Source organism: Triturus cristatus, chromosome 5_2 (assembly GCF_964204655.1).
Source record: "Triturus cristatus chromosome 5_2, aTriCri1.1, whole genome shotgun sequence".
In the NCBI taxonomy this organism is placed as follows: domain Eukaryota; kingdom Metazoa; phylum Chordata; class Amphibia; order Caudata; family Salamandridae; genus Triturus; species Triturus cristatus.
The window spans coordinates 380,375,380-380,381,379 of record NC_140588.1 but is presented as its reverse complement, the minus strand read 5'-3'; positions in this window follow the sequence as shown (position 1 = coordinate 380,381,379).

Sequence of the window (6,000 nt, the reverse complement as noted above, 5' to 3'; positions counted from 1 at the left end):
CTGTCAGCTTAAATCTAAGGACTAGTTTGTTTACTGGCTGTGTTTTATATTCTCTAGGAAACGACACCAAATGGCAATAAAATCATTGTAAGTATTCTAGTGAGAATATCAATGCCCCTTGGATACAGCATACACATATTTATACATAATCCCAGTGTGTTTTTCGCCGAATTATGTTAAATATGTAAAAAGCCTTTTCTCATAATGCTAAAAGTGCTAGATGCTTCTGAGCTGTAATTTAGCATTAGTGTCAAGACAGCTTCTGAAAATAAGCCAAGGCTGCTGTTATTATTTCTAAGTGCCACTGAGCTGGCAGCATCTTATTTTGTATTCACAATAAACTTGCATGATTTCATTCACTTTTACACACGAGGAAGGCTGCTTAAACATAATGTATTGCTACTGGGTGAAGACATTTGCAAGTCATTTGTTGCTTGAGAGCAGTCAACAGTGGAGCAAACCACAAGGGCCATGCACAGAAAAAAAAGCCTACACTAAAAAAAATATATATATATATATTACTCACTAAATGACACAGACAAATACATTTTGGCGTGTTTTCATATTTAGCTATCATGGCCAATTTAGCAGTAATGTGCTGTAGTAAAGTTTTCACATAATTTCAGTGTAATGCTCCACTGAGGAGTTAGATTAATATGACTTCCCCTCTGCCCCTTTATTGTGTTGTCAACTCCAGTCAGTGAAGGAGGAAAGATAGCGATCTGAAATTGGGAATTATCATCGAATTGTGTAACCTCGCGACCACTGATATCCCCGGCATCCGTCTCTCTCGTGCCGCGCATTTCAGAAGCCTTTCAAGTACCAGCGCGGAATATTTCTCAGAGCATTTCCAGCAACTTAAGCCTAATGAACAGAGAGCGGCATGGAAAATGAGTTCATTCTGCAAAGGTCATTCCATGGGTAGCCAGAAACTAAATCCCCTCTCCTGCAAAGCCAACTATTCTTAGCACAAAATGAAGTGTGATGACATTCCGAGTAAAAATGTGCTCCGCCGCAGCTGCGTGGTTCCCCTTGCTCAGATGGTAGGCACTAAAGACTTCACTCACCAGTGTGTGCTTTATAATTGTAGAATAAATCTTGGATGCCATGTTTTAATCAGTTGAACAATGTTTCAGTGTTGCATTTAATTTGCAGTTGTTGTTTTTTATGACAACCCATCTGCACCCAAATCTTGCCTTTTGCATTAGGTTAGGTTAGGTTAGGTGAGGTTTGGTTAGGCTAGGCTAGGTGAGGTTAGGTTAATTTAGGTTAGGTTAGGAAGACAGCCACGAGGAGCAGGGGCATGAGCTAGTTAAGGTGAAAGAGCAGTGAGCAAGAGAAACCACGCACGTCATTGTGTGCGACAGCTTTTGTATGTTCAGTAGTTGGCAGCTACTGCTGCTGGTGACGTTTACTCCTAGCATTTGTTTTAGGCTATCCCCGTATTCATTTGCAATATCTGTGCTCTGGATACATTTGAAATAAGCTGGTGTATTGTATTTTGGTGGGTTTGAAGCTTAAAATCTTTCAATTGTACTTTCACAAACCTCAAATACCTTGTTTAAGATCTAGGGGCAGATTTACAACAAAGTAACGCAGCACGGTGCAGCAAGTCATTTTGCTGCACCGTGCTGCGTTAGTTTGGAAAGCACAGAGATGCGACATATTTACAAGAAAATGTCGCATCTCTGTGTTTCCCTGCGCTGACGCACAAACTGCAGCCATGCGCCAGCGCAGGCACCCTTCACCATGGTGCAAGGATGCCTGCGTCATGGGGAGATTGTTTTTATGCAGGAAGGGACACCTTCCTGTACAAAAACAATCACAAGAGACTTTTTCCTCTTTCAATGTGTGCTGTAGAATGCAGCACGCATTTAAAGAGAAAAAAACAAGGAGAAATGAAAACATTTCTCCTCGTTGAGCCTCGCAACGCCACCTCTAGGGTGGCGTAGCATTCACACGCATCTCCAGATTTACGATTTCTCGTAAATCTGGAGATGTGTCTTGTTCCATGGGTGTTGCGTGGGAACACCCACAACAACACCCATGGAACGCCCCTTCCACGCACAGTGCGGCGTGTGAAGGGGCCATATTTACGAGGAGAGGAAAAGTCACGCAGGGTGGCTTTTCCTCTCCTTGTAAATATGGAGGAGCCCCCTGCGCCACCAGTACGTCACGAAAAGTGACGTAGTGGTGGTGCAGGGGGCTTGTAAATCTGCCCTCTAGACTTGAGGACTCACATGAGGGAATGGCTTTTCGGGGCTCTATAAAAGCTTCTAAAAGTAGAAGAGAGGGAAAGAAAGAGGAAGAGAACTGTTGCAAAACAGTGACAATAGAGTGCAAGGAATTGCAGATGTTTTGTCCCTACTATCACCACCCTGTGGCACAGTGTTCAGTCCTGTCACACCGTTACCTAGACTGCATTGTGGAATGCTCCTTTACCAACCATGGGCTTAGATAGAGCAGGGGAACTGTTTCCTTATGATAATCCTTCTTCTGTGTCTATTTAGTTAGAGGTGGGAACCGGAGCTTATCTGTTAGAGGTGGGAACTACTATTTGGCTTGATTGTCTTGGTCGATTACTTTGGATGTGCGTTCCCATATGTGAGTCATGTCAGACCTTGAGCACGAGCTTGGAAAATTCTTCAGTGACCCACTCCCATCCTCACTGGGATTTCCAAGTCTCACAAGAGCTAGGAGACACATGAGGTCAAATGAGATTTGCAAATCTCTGTCGCCATTTTGAAAGACCCACTTCGCAAGCAGTGGCCCTCCAGTTGTCGATGCTTCAAAGGAAATGATAAATCTGGAAGAGGCTGCGGTACCACAACACTGAACGTAGACCTGGTGGAGCCTTTTAACCTCATAGGAGGAGACACCAATTCAGCAGTTCAGGTAATGCCCTCGTTTTCAATATAATATTGTATACTGTCTTTACTCCTCAGAGCCTTTTGAGACGAAATATAACTTATGTTTTTGCACGGCTAAGATGTGAGACTGTTGTTTGAACATGTAATGTACAAGCTTTGGTAAATGTTGATGTAGCTTAATAGTAATGTGAAATGCAAGCCTTATGTGGTATAGGACTTAAGCATGTACATACTGATTTTGGAGCAATATTAATGTGTTATTAGGGGCCATTACAGTGAAGCATGTAGCGTAACAATAAATATAGAGCTAAGCTTTGCACTTGGGTGTAGGTTACACAACCCATCTTGTGAACTCGCTTACTAAGCACTGGGCATGATGCTGTTTGTAGGAATACTTTCTTGTTCCATTAAATTTTCTTTAGGCTTGAGCTGCTTTGACCTGAAGATAAGATCTCGATATACTCGGCCAACAAGCCTGCAGGCGCCTTCTAGAGCTGGCCTTCACTAGAGACATGGAAAGAAGTTAACAGAAGGTTGCATTAGCTATACCTAAAAGTGTTAGACTTATTAACATAATGTGCTTTGTCACTTACCAGAAGGGTGTGATTTTACACATAGTACAACTCCGAGCACCCCGCAAACTTCCATGGGGTTCAGAGAATGAGTGAGTATTATGCAGGACAAACATTTGGGGGGAGGAATTTATTGGCATTATTAGAAATGAAGAGCAAGAAAGAGAGCGGCGAATCCATTTTGTTGTGTTTCCCTTGCATGGTTACGCACTACTAGGTTTATGTCTTACTTTGAAGTTTTTGTTGTGGGGTGGCAAACCTATCGCCCCTGGTATTATTCTTTTGGCTGCTGCATTGGCAGGTGGATCCCTGCTGCCTCTGATCTTTAACAAAGAGAACGCGCTCTACTGCAAAAGCCTAACAGGGAGAATCCTGGGGTGAAAAAAACCCAGCAAGGGTGAGATAAAGAGACAGTGGGGTATATTCACAAGGAGCTATCGCCAAATCAATGGCACTTTATTGCAGCAAAAGTCGGGATAAAAATACCTCCCCATGCACAAGCTAGTGTTAACAGCCCACAGCACCAGTTTACCCGCGATAGCAGCCACAAAAAACATCGCCACAGAGGACCCCATCAACTATCACTAATGAGATGCAGAGTGGGCGTTCCCATGCCAAAATCCACAACAACACCACACCTCAACATTCTCAACGAACAGCCAGATTTGCGATAAGAACACAAAACAGGCGATAAGCCGCATTAGCACCAGGAAATCTACACCTGCTCTGACCTGGTGTAAAGTCAGAAGCAGCCTGCATCACAAAAAGGAGCACAGCCCAGGGCTACATCGGAAGGGCAACAGATGCCATGGAGCCACTCACCATGCGGCCCGGACACCCAAGAGGGCCACAACACCCACTGCCACCACCACAGCACCCCAACCTCCACCCGGACCACCCCCCAGACCACCACAGATGTAGCGCAGACAAAGACAGCGGACCCCCTGGAAGCGTACCAGCCGCACTGACCCAACATCTGACAATGTCACCGTCCACCACAGGCTGAAAGGGACAACCATCCTACGCATCCTGACCATCATCGCCTAACACGCCTACGGCACCAACACAGCGGACAACCAACATCCCACCCGACACCAAGCTGCTGGCTTGGCTGCAACTGTTGGCCCCTGGCACACCTAACCAACACCAGCCAGAGTCGGAGGAGTATCACAGCCAGCCACATCCAAGTCCCCCACACCTGTCCTGGACATCACCATCACCCAGGTACCCCAGTCCCCATACGTCCAACACAATGCGCAGGTCACGCTGGAGACCAAGCAAGGTCCATACAACCAGCAGGATGCACGCACATGTTGGGGGCAACCCACAGCACACATGTCCTAGCTGTGCCCCTTGGTGACACAGCACACAATCACCTCAACAGAAAGCACATCAATGTGCAGGCAACAACCGAACACCATGGAACCGCCACTAATGTCGCCTCCAAATACCCAGCCAGTGTGCATGATTCCTTCATCCTCTGACCGTCCATCATCAACCAGCGTACCCAGGATTGCAACAAGGGAAATTCACAGCCCCTTGGCAAGTTCCAAATGAACATCGCACTCACTTCAACTCCACAACAATGCAAATCACAACTCTGGCAAAGTACACGTCACAAAATAACAGCCAACATGCACAACAACATGCCCATCCTCCAGACACGACAGAACAACTCACAATGGTTACCTGGCCAAGCCGTGAACATGATCCATCAACGGGATGGCACCTCAGCCACACAACAGTCGAATGTGGGGAGAGGTGGCAACCAGGCATGTGTGAAGGATGCAGTAGTACCATGATTGGGAAAGTACACAATGCCAAGAGTGGCGGAGATGTGCTGGACAGACCGCAGTATGCAGCTCACACCAATATCCATGGCGACATACACCTCTGGTGTATGGAGTGTAGTGGACAGTGGATGCAACCATGTCACCACAGCCAGTGGGGGACATCACAGAAATCTTGCCTGTTACAACTCCCCTAAGCATGACCGGAGTGGGATGGCCCGGCGTATGCCTCGCCAGCGTAGGGGTGTGAATAAAAAGCACGTAGCCCTGGGCGTGGTCCTCTTCTGGAAACCCAACATCTCTGCCAGGGCGGTGCTTCTCACCCCGCGCCGATGCCGTCCTCATGAGCTAAGTTGCCTGCGACACAGTGCGACTGCCAGACCCTGGCATGCCGGACCACGAACCCGTCGGGGCCGCCCCTGTGCAGCCAGGCCTCACTGATCACCTGCCGACATCAGCGTGTGTCAAGGAGGGCCCACCACGTGCCGGTGCAAGCTCCAGGCCCAAGTCCAGCGACCTTGGCAGCCTCCTCAGACCATCACGGCCTCCATGACACAGGCCCACTTTACTCCTTTTTCGTTGACCTACTCTAATGCCACCTCAGGCCTACTCTTCGGCCCAGTAGGTCACATATGTGAAACTGTGTACTGAGTCATGAATGGCAGTGACCCCAAATCTGGGCCAGCGGCAACAGCACCAGGCCCCACCCGAACAGTGAGGCATAGTTCCATATGGGTTACTTGTGACACGTGGTGCAACTAACCCTGT